The following is a 15,713-nucleotide window of genomic DNA, read 5'->3' as shown; positions in this document are numbered from 1 at the left end:
ACTAGGAACCACATTAGTAGGCAAAACTTCAGAGGCCGATTCAACTAGGGTAGCAGGAGCCTCAGTAGTAGTCATGGATTCGGCTGAAGATTGACCCGTTTTCTCGGTTTCGGCCGAAACCGAGACACTCGCGGCTTGCTTAACCGTGGTTTCGTCCGAACCACGGACCGCGAGTGTCGGTCTTTTTCTTTGCGTTTTTTAACTATTTGGGTAGTCGGAGGATCCGACGGCATAATGTACGCAAAATCTGAGCCGAAAAACTGTTCAGCAAACTCCGACCGACGCCTAAGCGTTCGTCGGTTGAAGGCTAAACAGGCTGCTACGTCGTGGTCTGGGCCTAAACAAGGTAGGCAGTAAGAGTGGAAATCTTTATGAGATATTTGTTTCCCACAAGTTAAACAGTTATTTACTTTTTCTGACATCGGCTGAGGCAAGAAAGAGTCCCCAACGGGGTACTTAGCTTTTTAGAAGTCTTCGAAGTAGTATTCGGTAGTAGTAATCTCTGGATCTGACCGACCGGCACTTGCGAACAGCTTCTGCTTCGGGCACCACGCGGCAAGAAAGACTGAGGAAAATGGCGTCGGCTGATGCCTTTATACCCGAAGACCAGCAGAGATGACGTCGGGTGAAGTGCGACATCAGCCGAAGCCGGACCCAGACTTTGGAATCCGGCCGACCGAAGGGCTGCCTGACGACAGGACAACCCATTTGTTATGACTGCAGATGCATCCTTGAAGGACATCTGCTGAACTACATTTAGTATAATTAGAGGATTCAAATTGTAGCCTGCTACAGATCACCCACCATGTACCAGGACCCCCATTCCACATTTCTGGAAACACTGTGTAACATAAAGGTCCTACCAAACACCCAAACATTATACTCAAGTACTAACTCCCTTGCCCAACATTTCCTAAAATTTATAAACTCAAATGCCCTGGAACAACTGGTCAACACTCCAACCAGAGGTGACAACATACTGGACCTGGTCATCACCAACATGGGGAGGTCAACCCCTTGCTGGTTAGATCTGACCATAAACAAATCACTTTGGATATCCACATTCCGCCCCCGGACAAGGAAACCATCGTGAAAAACTTTTCAAAAGCAAACTTCATATTACTTAAGATGAAGGTGGAAAATTTCAAAGCTCCCCATGCTAAAGGATAACACTGTCCAAGCTGCAAAATCTTTTACTAATGCATTCTATGGGCACCTACAAGAATGCATGGTCATGCTATCCCAAGCAAAACCAAGACTCACTCCTCTAAGAAAAGGAAACCAGTCTGGTGGACCCCTGCCATAAACAAGGTATACAATAGAAGGAGGAAACTAGTACAGAAAAGAGTAAAATCCCAAGAAGGGAAGACATCCCTGATCAGTATCAGCAAGAAACTACGATCCCTCATAAAATCATCCAAGGCGTGCTTTGAAAGAAAACTTGCCAAGGACTCCAAAGATAACCACAAGGCATTCTTTAGCTATGTCAAGAATCTAAGTGGCAATGCTCAGATCTGCTCGAAGTTAGTGCAGAATGGCACAAAATACACTGAACCAACAGATACTGCCAACATCCTGGCAGACAGGCTAAATACACACTTCACGCCTCTCTCACCCCCAAAAGGGCCCATAACCATACCAGAAGAATGCAGAGCCCCTGAAATCACAGACACTCAGGTTAAAACAGCCCTCTCCAAAGCCAAAAACACAGCATCAATGGGACTGGATGGTGTCCCAGGCTGCGTCCTACACAAGCTCAAAGAGGAACTAACCCCTCACCTAAACACACTGTTCAAACTCAGCCTCTCCACAGGCTACGCACCCATAGAGTGGTGCACCGCAACGGTTATTCCGCTCCACAAAGGTGGAGCTACAACAGACCCCGGGAACTATCGCCCTATAAGCCTGACTAGCTTGGTCTGCAAGGCTATGGAGCACATAGTACAGTTGTGTACACTTACCATAAATGTAGATGTTAGAGTGTATTCACTGTTGCAGTCATTACATTTGGGTAATCTGCCTGCAGGTTGCCCTCAGTCGGCCTGAATTCCAAAGTCTTGGGTCCTGCGTCGGTCGCTGTCTTCTCTTCCATGATGTCAGGTCGTCAGGTGAATAAAACATGCAGCCAACGCCATTTTTTTAGTTTTTCTTGCCTCCGATGTCAGGTGCCCCACAAAAGGTAGCAAAATTTTATATATATATATATATATATATATATATATATATATATATATATATATAGTACAGTTTTGTACCTACCATAAATGTAGAGGTCCGAACTGGATAGCATCTGCAGTCATAACAACTGGGTTGTCCTGTCGTCAGGCAGCCCTTCAGTTGGCCGGATTCCAAAGTCCGGGTCCGGCTTCGGCTGATGTCGCACTTCACCCGACGTCATCTCTGTTGGTCTTCGGGTATAAAGGCATCAGCCGACGCCATTTTCCTCAGTGTTTCTTGCCCCAGATGCCAGTAGCCCTCTTGAAGGCTAAAAATTTTGGATAAATGCCAATGTTTCCAAAAAGATAGTGGTAAACACAAAAAATAAGCATGTATGTACATATATACAACAAATACACCATAAAAGACTCCGGCCACCAGCTAGCTATTAGGAGGGTAAACACCCTAGGAGTACCACAGAGGGAAGGAGGGAGGGTAATCCTGACTGCAGATGCTATCCAGTTCGGACATCTACATTTATGGTAGGTACAAAACTGTACTATGTCCTTCATGGATGCATCTGCAGTCATAACAACTGGGTAGAATACCATAGCCAACTAGGGGAGGAGGAAGAAACTAGATTATGGTGTGTTTAGGATCCCTTGCAGTACAGCAGTGGCAAACACTGCTCGGGATCTGGAATATAGAGGCAAATTATAATGCTTGGCAAATGTATGCACGGAGGTCCAAGTAGCCGCCTCAATAATGTCTTTGGTTGCCACTCCTCGTAAAAAGGCTGTGGTAGTGGCTGTTGCCCTTGCAGAATGAGGTCTTATGTTCTGTGGAATTGGTTTTCCATGGAAGGAGTAACAGAACCGTATGCAATTTCCTATCCATTTGGAGATTGTCTGTTTGGAAATAGCTTTTCCTTCCCTTCCTGTTGCATAGGCTACAAAAAGCTGATCAGTTTTCTGCTACTTTTGTTCTGTCCAGGTAGTAGCGTAGCTGTCTATGTACATCCAAGGTATGCAGTATTCTTTCCCCTCTGTTTTGTGGGTTGGGAAAGAAGGTAGGTAGGTGGATTGCCTGGTTTAAAGACACTCTGGATACCACCTTAGGCATAAATGTAGGATTAATCCTCATGGACACACTATCTTGATGGAAGATTAGGAAGGGTTGTACTGCCATTAGGGCCTGGAGTTCAGAAACCCTCCTGGCTGAGGTTATTGCCAGTAGGAAGGCGGTTTTCCACGATAGATGCTGTAGGTCTGCTGTTGCTGCTGGCTCAAAGGGTGATAGTGTCAACTTTTCTAGCACAAAGTTCAAGTCCCAAGCTGGTAATGGTGGTTTCCTTGGAGGTTTTACATTCCTGATTCCTCTGAGGAACTGTCTGAGTAATGGGTGTGAAAAAACAGGTGGATCAAAGCTGTATTCTGCTGATATAGCTGATGCATGTATCTTGATGGAGGAGTAGGACAGGCCTGAATGTAGAAGTTCTGCCAGATACTCCAGAATGTTAGGCATATCTATGTTTGACACATCTTTTCCTCTTTCAGTACTCCAAATGACAAACCTTTTCCATTTTCCTGCATAGTTCCTTCTTGTTGAAGGTCTGCGGGCTTCAAGAATAATGTCTTTAACTCTTTGGGAAAGTTCTGGATTAGCTGCTGCTATGTGATGTTCCATGCAGTCAGTTGCAACGTTTTTAGGTTTGGATGCATGATGCTGTAGTTGTTCTGAGTTAACATCAAAGGCATCAGGGGTATTGGCCACATATTGTTCTGAGACATGCTCCTGAGCAGTGGGTACCAGTGTTGTCTTGGCCAGTTTGGAGCTATTAGGAATATCCTTGGACGTTCTTCCTTGATTTTTAGTAATACCTTGTGTATCAAGGGAAGAGGTGGGAATGCATATGCTGTTAGGCCTTTCCAGCTGAAGGAGAGCGAATCCACTTTCCATGCTAGTGGGTGGAATGTCCTTGTGCAGAACTTTTTGAGCTGGTGATTGAGAGGGGAAGCAAATAGATCTATCTGAGGCATTCCCCATTTCTTTGAGATGGTCTTGAAGATGTCCGGATGTAGCATCCATTCGTGGGCATCCGATGTGGTTCTGCTTAGTATGTCTGCTAGAGTATTTTCTTTTCCGGTACAAATATTGCCTGTATCTGGATGTTGTAGCTGAGTGCCAGGTTCCACAGCTCCAAAGTCATTCTGCATAGGGGTATGAATGAGTGCCTCCCTGTTTGTTGATGTACCACATGACTGTGGTGTTGTCTGTCCTTATCATCAACTGGCCCTCTTTGAGAAATGGTCTGAAGTTTTGGATTGCCAGTTTTACTGCCAGCATTTCTTTTAGGTTGATGTGCAGGTGAAGTTGATCCTGTCCACAATCCTTGCACGCATTTGTCCAGCATGTGGGCCCCCATCCTAGGTCTGAAGCGTCTGTTGTGATGGTCTGGCTTGCTTGACATCTGCGAAAGGGTAGCCCTGGGTTTGACTGGCATGCTTGAGCCCACCATAGGAACTCCTGTTTTAAGCATGGAATTAGTGGAATTTCTGTTTCTAGGCTGTGCCTGTGTTGGGACCATAAATTCTTTAGGTACCACTGTAGTTTTCTCATATGTAGTCTGGCAAGTGGGACCAAGATTATGCATGATGCCATGAAGCCCAAGGCCTGCAGTACTTTTCTTGCTGTTAACTTGTTCTGTTTTGTTAGTGCCAAGAAGTAAAGAGGGAGTTCTCTTTGTTTTCTGCAGTTAGGAAAGCCATTTGTTTTACTGTGTCCAATTCGGGGCCCAAGAATGTCCTTGTCTGGGATGGTATCAGCCTTGATTTTTGTAAATTGACTGTGTATCCCAGTGCTTGTAGCAAGTAAATGACCCTTTGTAAATCTGTTGTCAACTTGCTTTTGTTGTCCCCTTGTAGCAGGCAGTCGTCCAGGTATGGGTAAATTTGAATTCCTGTAGTCTGCAGTGGGCGATTACTGATGCCAGGCATTTTGTGAATACTCTGGGCAGTAGGTAAGCCAAAGGGCAATGCTGAGAATTGATAATGCTCTGATCCTGCAAGAAATCTGAGGTATCTTCTGCAGATTGGTCGAATGGGGACGTGCAGGTATGCCTCCTTGAGATCTAGAGTTACCAGCCAACACTCCTTGCCCAGCATGGGAAGAAGTTGCTGTAGGGTCAGCATTTTGAATTTTGGGACAATGATGTATGTATTTAAGGTGGACAGGTCGAGAATAGGTCTCCAACTTTTTCCTTTCTTGGAACTAGGAATAGTCTTGAGTAGAATCCCTTTCCTTGTTCTGTTGTTGGCACTCTTTCCACAGCTCTCATGTTTGCTAACTGCATTATCTGTTGTAGAGCCTCTGTTTTTGATTTGGAGGTAGATTTGGCATTCCTCTTTTGACTGGTAAAGTGTGGAAGTGGAACCGGTAACCTTGATCTATGGTTTGTAAAATCCACTTGTCTTTTGTGATATAGTGCCAGTTCTTTGAAAATAAGGTTAATTTGCCGCCTAATGGAGCTGCTATTTGTTCCCTGGTAGGCGGTTTTAGAGTTAAGTCACTGTGGCTGTGTTGTTGTAGTGGCAGTGGTTGTGTCTGTGCCTCTGTTGTTACCTTGCCACTGTCGTCCTCTGTAGGCACCTCCTCTGGATTGGTTTCTGCCTCTGGAACGTCTATTCCTGCCCCTTTGGGATCTTGTGAAGTCAGGAAAGGACCAATTTTTGGCAGGCCAGTTCCTGCTAAACCTTGGGGGGTTGGACCTGCAAGAAATCTTTAACCGTTTGAACAGATTTTGCCTTTTCTTCCATTCTCTTCATTACCTGCTGGGCAGGTGTACCAAACAAGCTGGTCTTATCCATAGGAGCATCTAATAACTTGGCTTTAACATGATCCGGTAAAGCTTGTTCCTTTAGCCATGCATGCCTTCTTATCACTGTGCCAGTCATGGCTGATCTAAATGAAGCCTCCAGTGCATCATAGCCACATTTTAAGGAATGGTTACTAACCTGTTGTATGTTATTTACCATTTCTAATACATATTTCTTATCAATTGATTCATCAGAGGATAGCTTTTTTGTTAACTGATCAAGCATAAACTCTTGGTATTGTATCATGTGAAACTGACAGTTTAAAGCTCTAGCTGAGAGAGTAGCTGAAGTGTAAACCTTTTGCCCCATCTGTCTAAAGACCTGGCTTCCCTTTCAGAAGGAATAGGGTTTTTAGCTGTGGTCGCTACTGCCTTGGGACCCTGGGATATAGTTTCGGGTCTGCAAGTGGGGCCTTGTAAAGGTGGTGATGAGTGTCTGGTACCCTGTAAAATCTGTCTGGTTTGGCAGGGGCTGGAGGTAAAGAATCTGGTGCAGAGCAGACATCATTGAAGGCATCATCCACTACAGAGAGCACAGGAGGTATAGCTAAGGGCCTGTGTTGTGGAAGGTGCAGAAAGGTTCTAAGTCTTTTTCTGGAGTCTGAGAAATCCTGCTGCTGCCATTGGAACTGCTCTCGCATGGCATGTAAGGTTTCCCCAAAGGAAAATTCTTCTGGTGGGGAGGCAGCTGGAATGGATTCTTCAGCATCTGAGTCTTCAAAATTGGAGAAAGGAGCCTCTGGCTGGTCTGTTATGTCTGATTCATCAGCAGAATCATCAGAGGACACAGGCTCGGGGGGCTCTGCCCTAGGTCTCTTCTCTGGGGGCTGAGAGGCCCTGTCTGGGTGAGATTGAGATCCGCTAATTAATGAAATTAAATCTTCTGCCAGGGTAAGCATTTGTGAACTAGAAGAGGGCCGTGTTGTAGGGGGTTTAGCAGGCACTGTTCTAGTAGTTTTGGCTGCGTTGGCCCTGGCAAAGGCCTTAATGGACATGGCTGCTGGAGGCCTAGCAGCACCACGTGCTGGGGTAGACACATCCAAGGGAATGGTGTCTGATAAGTCAGTGGCAACCACCGTAGTGGATAAAATTTCTGAGGCCGATTCAAGAGAAGTAGCAGGGCCTCAGTGGTAGTGATAGATTCTGCTGTATTTTGATCAGCTTTCGGTTTCGGCGAAACCGAGACACTGCGATTTGCTTAACCATGGTTTCGGCCGAAACCGCGGACGCCAGTGTCGGTCTTTATCTTTGCGTTTTTAGCAGTTTGGGTAGTCGGAGGATCCGGCGGCATAATATACGCAAAATCAGAACCGAAAAACTGTTCAGCAAACTCCGACCGACGCCTAAGCGTCCGTCGGTTGAAAGAAGCACAGGCCGAACAGGCTGCTACGTCGTGGGCTGGGCCTAAACAAGGCAGACAGTAAGAGTGGAAATCCTTATGAGGTATTTGTTTCCCACAGGTTAAACAATTATTAACTTTTTCTGACATCGGCTGAGGCAAGAAAGAGTCCCCAACGGGGTACTTAGCTTTAGAAGTCTTCGAAGTAGTATTCGGTAGAAGTAATCTCTGGATCCGACCGACCGGCACTTGCGAACAGCTTCTGCTTGGCACGCGGCAAGAAAGACTGAGGAAAATGGCGTCGGCTGATGCCTTTATACCCGAAGACCAACAGAGATGACGTCGGGTGAAGTGCGACATCAGCCGAAGCCGGACCCAGACTTTGGAATCCGGCCGACTGAAGGGCTGCCTGACAACAGGACAACCCAGTTGTTATGACTGCAGATGCATCCATGAAGGACATATATATATATATATATATATATATACACACACACACACATATACACACACACACATCTATTTATATATGTATAATTATATATATATATACACACGTGTACATATATATATGTACACACACACACACATATATATATATATATATATATGTATATGTATATATATAAATATATACATGCATCAATATAAACTTTACCTTCAACTACAAGCAAATACACCACATAGGTTGTAGAAGATAGAGAAGGAAAGGTAAACTTCAGAATGACGGGAGGGTAACCTGGACTGCAACAGAGAATACACTCGAACATCTACATTTATGGTAAGTGTACACAACTGTACTATGTTCTCGTGTTTCACTGTTGCAGTCATTAGATTTGGGTAGAATCCCAAAGTTATGGTTGGGAGGCTGGAGCTAAACAGCATTAGGTGCGGCTATAAGGCCCTGCAGCACTGCAGTGGCAAACCCTGCCCTGGACTTAGAGTAGAGGCAAATTGTAATGCTTTGTAAAGGTGTGAACAGAACTCAAAGTAGCAGCCTCTAGAATGTCTTTGGTTGGTACTCCTCTGAGAAAGGCTGCTGAAGTAGCTACAGCTCTGGTGGAAAGAGAACTAATGCCCTTGGGCACAGGTTTACCATGGTGTAAGTAGCAGAAACGGATGCAGTGGCTTATCCACTTTGAAATTGCCTGCTTTGAAATAGCCTTTCCTTCTGATCCTGCAGCATATGATACTAGTAATTGCTCAGTTTTTCTTAGAGCTTTAGTCCTGCACAAGTAGAATCTTAGCTGTCTGTGTACATCCAAGGAATGCAGAATTCTCTCCCCCTTGTTCTGCGGATTTGGATAAAAAGTTGGCAGAGGAATTGTTTGGAGCCACACTGGAAACCACCTTAGGCATAAAAGTAGGATTTGTCCTCAGACACACCCTGTGTCTGGGTAAAATATGATAAAAGGCTCTACAGCCATGAGGGCCTGTAGCTCTGAAACTCTTCTTGCTGAAGTAATTGCTAGTAGCAGAGCTGTTTTCCATAAGAACTTTAGATCAGCGTTAGCAGCTGGTTCAAATGGAGGCAGGGTGAGCTTTTCCAACACATAATTGAGGTCCCTTGCAGTTAATGGTGATCTTCTAGGAGGCCTTACATTTTTGGCTCCTCTAAGATACTGCTTTAGTAAAGGATGAAAAAAGATTGGTGGCTCTGTATTGTAATGAGCCAAAATGGCAGAGGCATGGATTTTGATTGATGAGAAAGATAGGCCTTTGTCAAGCATCTCAGTTAAGTTTTGTAATATCTGACGAATATTTGGTTCTGCTGTATCAGTTCCTTGTGCTCGATTCCAAGCCCAGAATCTCTTCCATTTGTCAGCAACAAGATTTTCCAGTACTAGGCCTTCTGGCTTCCAAGATGACATCCATCACAGCTTTACTGAGAGGTGTTGTTTGTATGACTACATGATTAGCCATGCTGCCAGGTTTAGAATCTGCAGTTGATTGTGCAGGATCTGATTGTTTTGCTGGGCCAGTAGTGGTGGTCTTTGAGGCAAAGTCCAAGCTGGGTATTGGGACAAGTTCCTTAGGATTGGGTACCAGTATTGGCGGGGCCAGTCCGGGGCAATTAATATCAGCTTTGGCTTCTCTTGTCTGACTTTTAGGAGGACCTTGGGTAGAAGAGGCAAAGGAGGAAAGGCGTAAACTGATAGGTTTTTCCAACTGAAGGATAGGGCGTCCACTTTCCACACTTGTCTGTGATAAGTCCTTGTGCAGAATCTTTTCAATTGATAATTTTGATGAGAGGCAAATAGATCTATGTCTGGACTCCCCCATTTCTCTTTTATCATGCTGAAGACTTGTGGATTTAGTTTCCACTCGTGAGGATCCATAAGGTTTCTGCTTAAATCGTCTGCCGGAGTGTTTTGTTTTCCTGGCAGGAATTAAGCTTGAAGATGGATTTGGTAGGTCAAAGCTGTGTCCCACAGTGCCATGGCTAATCTGCAAAGGGGATGTGAGTGTGTGCCCCCTTGCTTGTTTATATGCCACATGACTGTGGTGTTGTCCGTCTATCAGTTGTCATGGCTGAAGTAAGTCCTTGAAGGCTGTTAGGGCATTTTGAAGAGCTAGCATCTCTTTCTGGTTGATATGCTGATGCATTTGTTTTGGTGTCCATATGCCCTGAATGCATCTTCCTGCCATGTAGGCCCCCCAGGCATAATCTAAAGCGTCTGTTAAGGTTTGGCTGGCAGGGGGTAGAGTGAAGGGCCATCCCATGTTTTGGTGACATGCCTTTGCCCACCACAGAAACTCCTGTTGCAAGCAGGGAATGAGAGGAATCATTGTTTCCAGACTGTGTGAATGCTGACTCCATAAACGTTTCAGGTACCATTGAAGTTTCCTCATATGCAGTCTTGCATATGGAATCAGTAGGATGCAGGACGCCATGAAACCCAGAGCCTGCAGAATTTGTCTTGCAGAAGACTGGATTTTTGTTGCCATCAGTTTGAAGTAAGTAGTCAGTTGCCTTTGCTTATATGGCGTGAGGAAAGTCATCTGGGCAGTTGTATTCAAGCCTGCACCCAGGAATGCTATCTTTTGAGAAGGTACCAGTTGTGATTTCTTTTCGTTTATTGTGTACCCTAGGCATGTTAGAAGCCTTTTCACAAATGCCGGGTGCCAAAGAACAGTGTCCTTGTTCTCTGCTTGAATGAGACAGTCGTCCAAGTAAGGATATATCTGTATACTTCTTTGTCTGCAAAATGCAATTACTGGTACCAGGCACTTTGTAAAGACCCTGGGCACAGTAGATAAGCCAAAGGGCAGTGCAGAGAATTGGTAACGCCTCAAGCTAGCCTTGAATCCGAGGTATCTTCTGCACAATTGTCTTATTGGGACATGCAGGTATGCCTCTTTTAGGTCTAAAGTCACTAGCCAAGCATTCTCGCCCAGCATGGGCAGAAGCTGCTGCAAAGTCAGCATTTTGAATTTTGGAATGTCCAGGTATGTGTTCAAAATCGATAAATCCAGTATTGGCCGCCAGGCCTTGTCCTTTCTGGGTACCAAGAACAGTTGAGTAAAAACCTTGTCCTTTTTCCTGTTCTGGTACTGTCGGAATGGCCCCCATATGCATGAGGGACGTAACCTGTTTCTGTGCCTCTGCCCACTGATTTTTTTGGCAGATCTGACCAGCCAGTTGCCATTGGCAGAGTGTGGAAATGGAATCTGTATCCCTGTGATACGATGTTTAGTACCAATTTGTCCTGGGTTATTAACTGCCAATTTTGAGCAAAAAGTGCTAATTTTCCCCCTATGGGTGCTGCCAAAAGATAAATGCTTAGTGTAGGCAGAGGGAAGTCATTGGGATTGCTTTCAGTAGGTTTGTGCTTTATCTCCTCCAGATTTGGAGGTGGAAGTGCCCCATTGCTTTGTCCTGTATGAATCTTGCGCCTGGTATCTGGAACCCTTAGGGCATCTGGATTTGCCACTTTGAGCTCTGTCTGACACAGGAAAGGACCAATTTTTTGTTGGCCAATGTCTACTGAATCTTGGTGGCTGCACTTGTAAGAAGTCTTTAACAGTTTGCATAGACTTAGCTTTGTCTTCCATTTTCTTTAAAACCTCTTCTGCCTTAATACCAAACAGAGAATCATGCTGTAAAAGGTGCATCTAGCAATTTAGCTTTAACATGAGCAGGCAAATTTTGTTCCTTTAACTAGGCATGCCACCTAATCACAGATCCAGTAACTGCGGCCCTGCAGGAGGCCTCTAAGGAATCAAACCACATTGCAAAGTATGCTTTCCAACTTGTTCAGCTGCATGCAATAATTCCTGCAATTCTTTATTTTCTGCACATTCTGAAATCAACATAATTTTCTGTTTCAGCAGTCCCATAACATGTTGTTGGTACTTAAGCATATGAAATTGACAGTTTAAGGTCCAGATTGCCAAGGTTGCAGATGTATAAACCTTTTTTCCCCATCTGTCCAGTGCCCTTGAATCTCTGTCAGAGGGGGTAGGATTTTTTGCTGTTGAGGCCTTAACTCCCTTTGGACCCTGTGAAATAGTTTCAGGATCAGCAGCAGGGTTTCTAAATAAAAATTTGTGAGTCAGGAACCCTGTAATATCTGTCAGGCTTACTGGGAGCCGTAATTAAGGAGTCAGGGGTCAAGCTTGACTCCGAAAACACATCATCCACAATGTCTAAAACAGGGGGAATGGTTAAAGGCTTGTGCTGAGGGAGAAGAAGGAAATCCCCGAGCCTCTTTTTTTGATTCTGAGAAGTCTTGACTCTCCCAGTGAAAATGCTCCCTCAAAGTATGCAAGATTTCTCCAAATGGATAACCCTCAGGAGGAGACGCAGATGTAACAGACTCCTCAGCATCAGAATCCTCATAGGGAGGTATAGAAGATTCATAATCAGTGTCTTGCCTAGGCCTCTTATCTGGAGGGGGATGGGTACCCCTGATCAAGGTAATAAGGTCTTCAGCCATTTTGATCATCTGTTTTTTAGGCATAGAGGCTTGTGCATGTGGCTCATGAGTCTGTTTTTTAGTTTTAGAAGTTGCTTTTGTCTTTGGTTTTGCAGCTGTCGTCGGTTTGATATACAAATGCTAAGGTCCGAATACACCCTCAGAAGCCGGTGCCTGCTCAGCGGCTCCAGACCCATCCGAGGGAGATACATCCGTTGGTCCAATACCTTTAGTATCTTGCGACATGCCGGACTCCACATGGGTGTCGGTAGAGGCCTGCGACTCAAAGGTAGTGGGTATCAGGGGCTGCAAAAGCACCTCACTGAGTACCGGCGACTGGCTTAGGAGAAGCTTCGTCATCAGTTTTGGATCTCGACTGCCTTTCTCTGTCCTTTTCTTTGCGTTTATGTACTCCGATAGTCAGATTGCTATCCGACGACATTTCTATGTAGTTAAATCTGTTTCCAAAATACTTTGATGCAAAAATATACAGACGCTTAATAGTCCGTTGGTTAAATCTAGCACAAAACTGACAGCCAGGCACTTTGTGATCAGGGCCTAGGCAAGGAATACAGTATAAATGGAAATCCTTATGAGGTATTTGCTTCCCACAAGTAATACAATTATTAACTTTTTCTGACATTGGTAAAAAGCAAGAAAAACGTTTCCCCAATGGGGTACTTAGCTTTAGTGAAGACTTCGGTTCTGAAACTCAAACTCAAATATTTCAGTAGTCGGCCGACCGGCACTTGCGAAATGCTTCTGCTTCAGGCACTGAGCGGCAAGAAAGACTAAAGAAAATGGCGTCGGCTGTATGTTTTATACCCCTGACGACCTGACATCATGGAAGAGAAGACAGCGACCGACGCAGGACCCAAGACTTCGGAATTCAGGCCGACTGAGGGCAACCTGCCAGCAGATTACCCAAATGTAATGACTGCAACAGTGAAACACAAAGAAAATCATCATGGAACTCATTAACAAAGACATTAGGAACCTCAAAACACTGGACCCTGCCCAGTTCGGCTTTAAGGGCAGATCATGCCTCCTAAACCTGGTGGACTTCTTTGAGACAGTTACCAAGGCTATAGACGAAGGAAAGGTGGTGCACACAGCCTACCTAGACCACGCAAAGGCCTTCAACACCATTCCCCACTCTGGCATTATAGAAAAGTTCACCAGCCTGAACATAAACCCCTATGTCACAAGATGGGTTGCCAATTGGCTTACGGACAGAACACACATGGTAAGAGTTGCGGGAGCTAGGTCTGACTCAAACAGTTACAAGTGGCATTCCCCAGGGCTCAGTACTAGGACCCCTCCTGTTTGTCATATACTTCTCAGTGGTACAGACAAGCACAGGAGGACTATGGCTGACCAAGTTCACAGACGACTGCAAACTAGGGGCTATAATTGACTCACCGGCTGACACAGACATCCTCCAAAAGGGTCTCACAGAGACGGACACCTGGTGTCAAAATCATGGCCTCCAGCTAAATGCCAAAAAGTACATAGTTATTCCCTTTGGAAATAACAACGTACCCAAAAACTACCACATAGGTGGTAGTCCCCTAAATACGGAAAACGTAATAAGGGATCTGGGGACCCAAGTAGACAGTAATCTCTCCTTTGATAATCACATTGCCAAAGTGGTTAGAAAATCCCTCTATGTGGCCCACCTAATCACAAAAGGGTTTGCATCCAGATCAAAAGAGGTCATTGTGCCCCTCTACTCATCAGACCCATCATAGAGTACAACGCCCCATTTGGGATGTACCTTAAAGACACCAGCAACAGCTGGAAAGACCACAGAAGTACCTCACCAAGAGGATCACTGGCCTCAAACAGATGCCCTATGCAGCTCGACTGAAGAAACTCCAGCTGTACTCGGTTGCATACCGCCTGCTCAGAGGTGATCTCTGCTTGACATAAAAGGTCATGTCCAACCCAGTATTGATGGACAGGCTCCACCTAAAGAAAACCTTATCCCCTCAAGCCACACGCTCTAGGGATCTAAACCTCACCACAACAATAAATAGGACATGCTGGAGGGATAGATTCCTGATCCAGAGACTTCCCATGCTTTGGAACAAGATTCCAATCTACATTAGGCAGAGCTCCTCGCTAGCACCCTTCAAGAGAAACTTTGACGAGTGGATGGGAAACAGAAAGTTTACCCTGGAGATCACTTCAGTGGCTCTGCTGGACAGAGGCACAGGGAACTAATCTAAGAGGGTGGCGAAAGCCACCACATTCTGGCTAGGCTTATAAATGCCTTCGGGCAGATAGCCTAGTACCTACCCTATGAACCTATGACGCAGTCACCGCAGCTTCTCTTGGCCGTTCTCCAGGCTGTTGTAACCCATAAGATGATGTACTAGGCTTATTTAAACTGGAGGGTGTGGCTACGTGACTCGTAGCCACCGTATTGGTTGACACAGCTGATTTATCTGATTCCTTGGCCAGGAAAATACCTGCTGAGTTTTAAAATTATTGACATGTCTTAGCAATTTACGCTTTTTCTGCATCATAAGCTTTTCTTCAAAAGCATGTACACAATGAGTCCTCTCATTATAATCAATGGAAATGAGATGAAAAAAAGCAGAAGTCAACAGTTCATGGTTTCAATTTCCCGTTTTAAATCTTTCTCACCATCACAAAAAAATTCATTTCATTAAGCGCATATAAAATGTGCTTAATTTAAGGTTTAGTTCTTGCCACTTTTGCAACAGCACAGTATATTTATTGCCATACGTAGGCATTTTAGTTATACGCAGCCCTCTCGGAGCAACAGCAAGTTCAAGATAAGCACAGAAGCTGCAGCGTTGCCACTGCAGCCTCTTAAACTGCTCAGTCTTATAGGTTAAAGTCTTAGTTTTCATGAGAAGCTCACCTTTCTTGTCTTCACCCACTTCAGAGGTGACAGCAACATGTTCATTTGAGGTATTACTAGTACAAAACGCCAATAATGGATTGTCTGTCATATTCACCATCTCAGAGAGTCTTCACAAAAAACAAAGTGCAAACAAGGTAGGCCTGGTCACTCTGAATCGGGCTATAGTGACTTGAATATTTGTAATGTAGTTAATTTATCTGAAAGGGTATTTACCCTATTGAATTGTCTGTTTTAAACAAAGGGCTGAGCTTTATTCCAGCTACTGAAGGTAATATAAGTGAAGCCCTAACAGAGTTAAGATTATTTGCTCGTAATATGGATCTTAAACTTCTACTCAAAAATAGTCCTGAAGATGTGAGTACTAAAGTTAAGAGATCTAGTACATTTGTACATATGCATACTCCTGCAGTCAAAGCAAGATGTGTGAATTAGAATTATATGAACTGTTTTTCAGTAACCACATTGCTACAAAGTTCTTTAGTCTCACATCAGAAGAAAGAGATGCTTTGAAGAATTTGTCTTTATGAT

The 15,713-nt window shown here is 44.6% G+C and overlaps 1 protein-coding gene across 5 annotated transcripts in view; it reads right to left on the bottom strand.

The window, feature by feature from the left end:
- The window catches only part of ZNF280D (zinc finger protein 280D), a 3,097,091-nt gene that overhangs the window by 2,889,529 nt on the left and 191,849 nt on the right, over positions 1 to 15,713 (bottom strand). The window lies entirely within an intron of this gene.

Source organism: Protopterus annectens, chromosome 7.part1, assembly GCF_019279795.1.
Source record: "Protopterus annectens isolate FY-2018-M chromosome 7.part1, PAN1.0, whole genome shotgun sequence".
NCBI lineage: Eukaryota > Metazoa > Chordata > Ceratodontiformes > Protopteridae > Protopterus > Protopterus annectens.
This window is presented reverse-complemented; position numbering and strand designations above follow the sequence as displayed.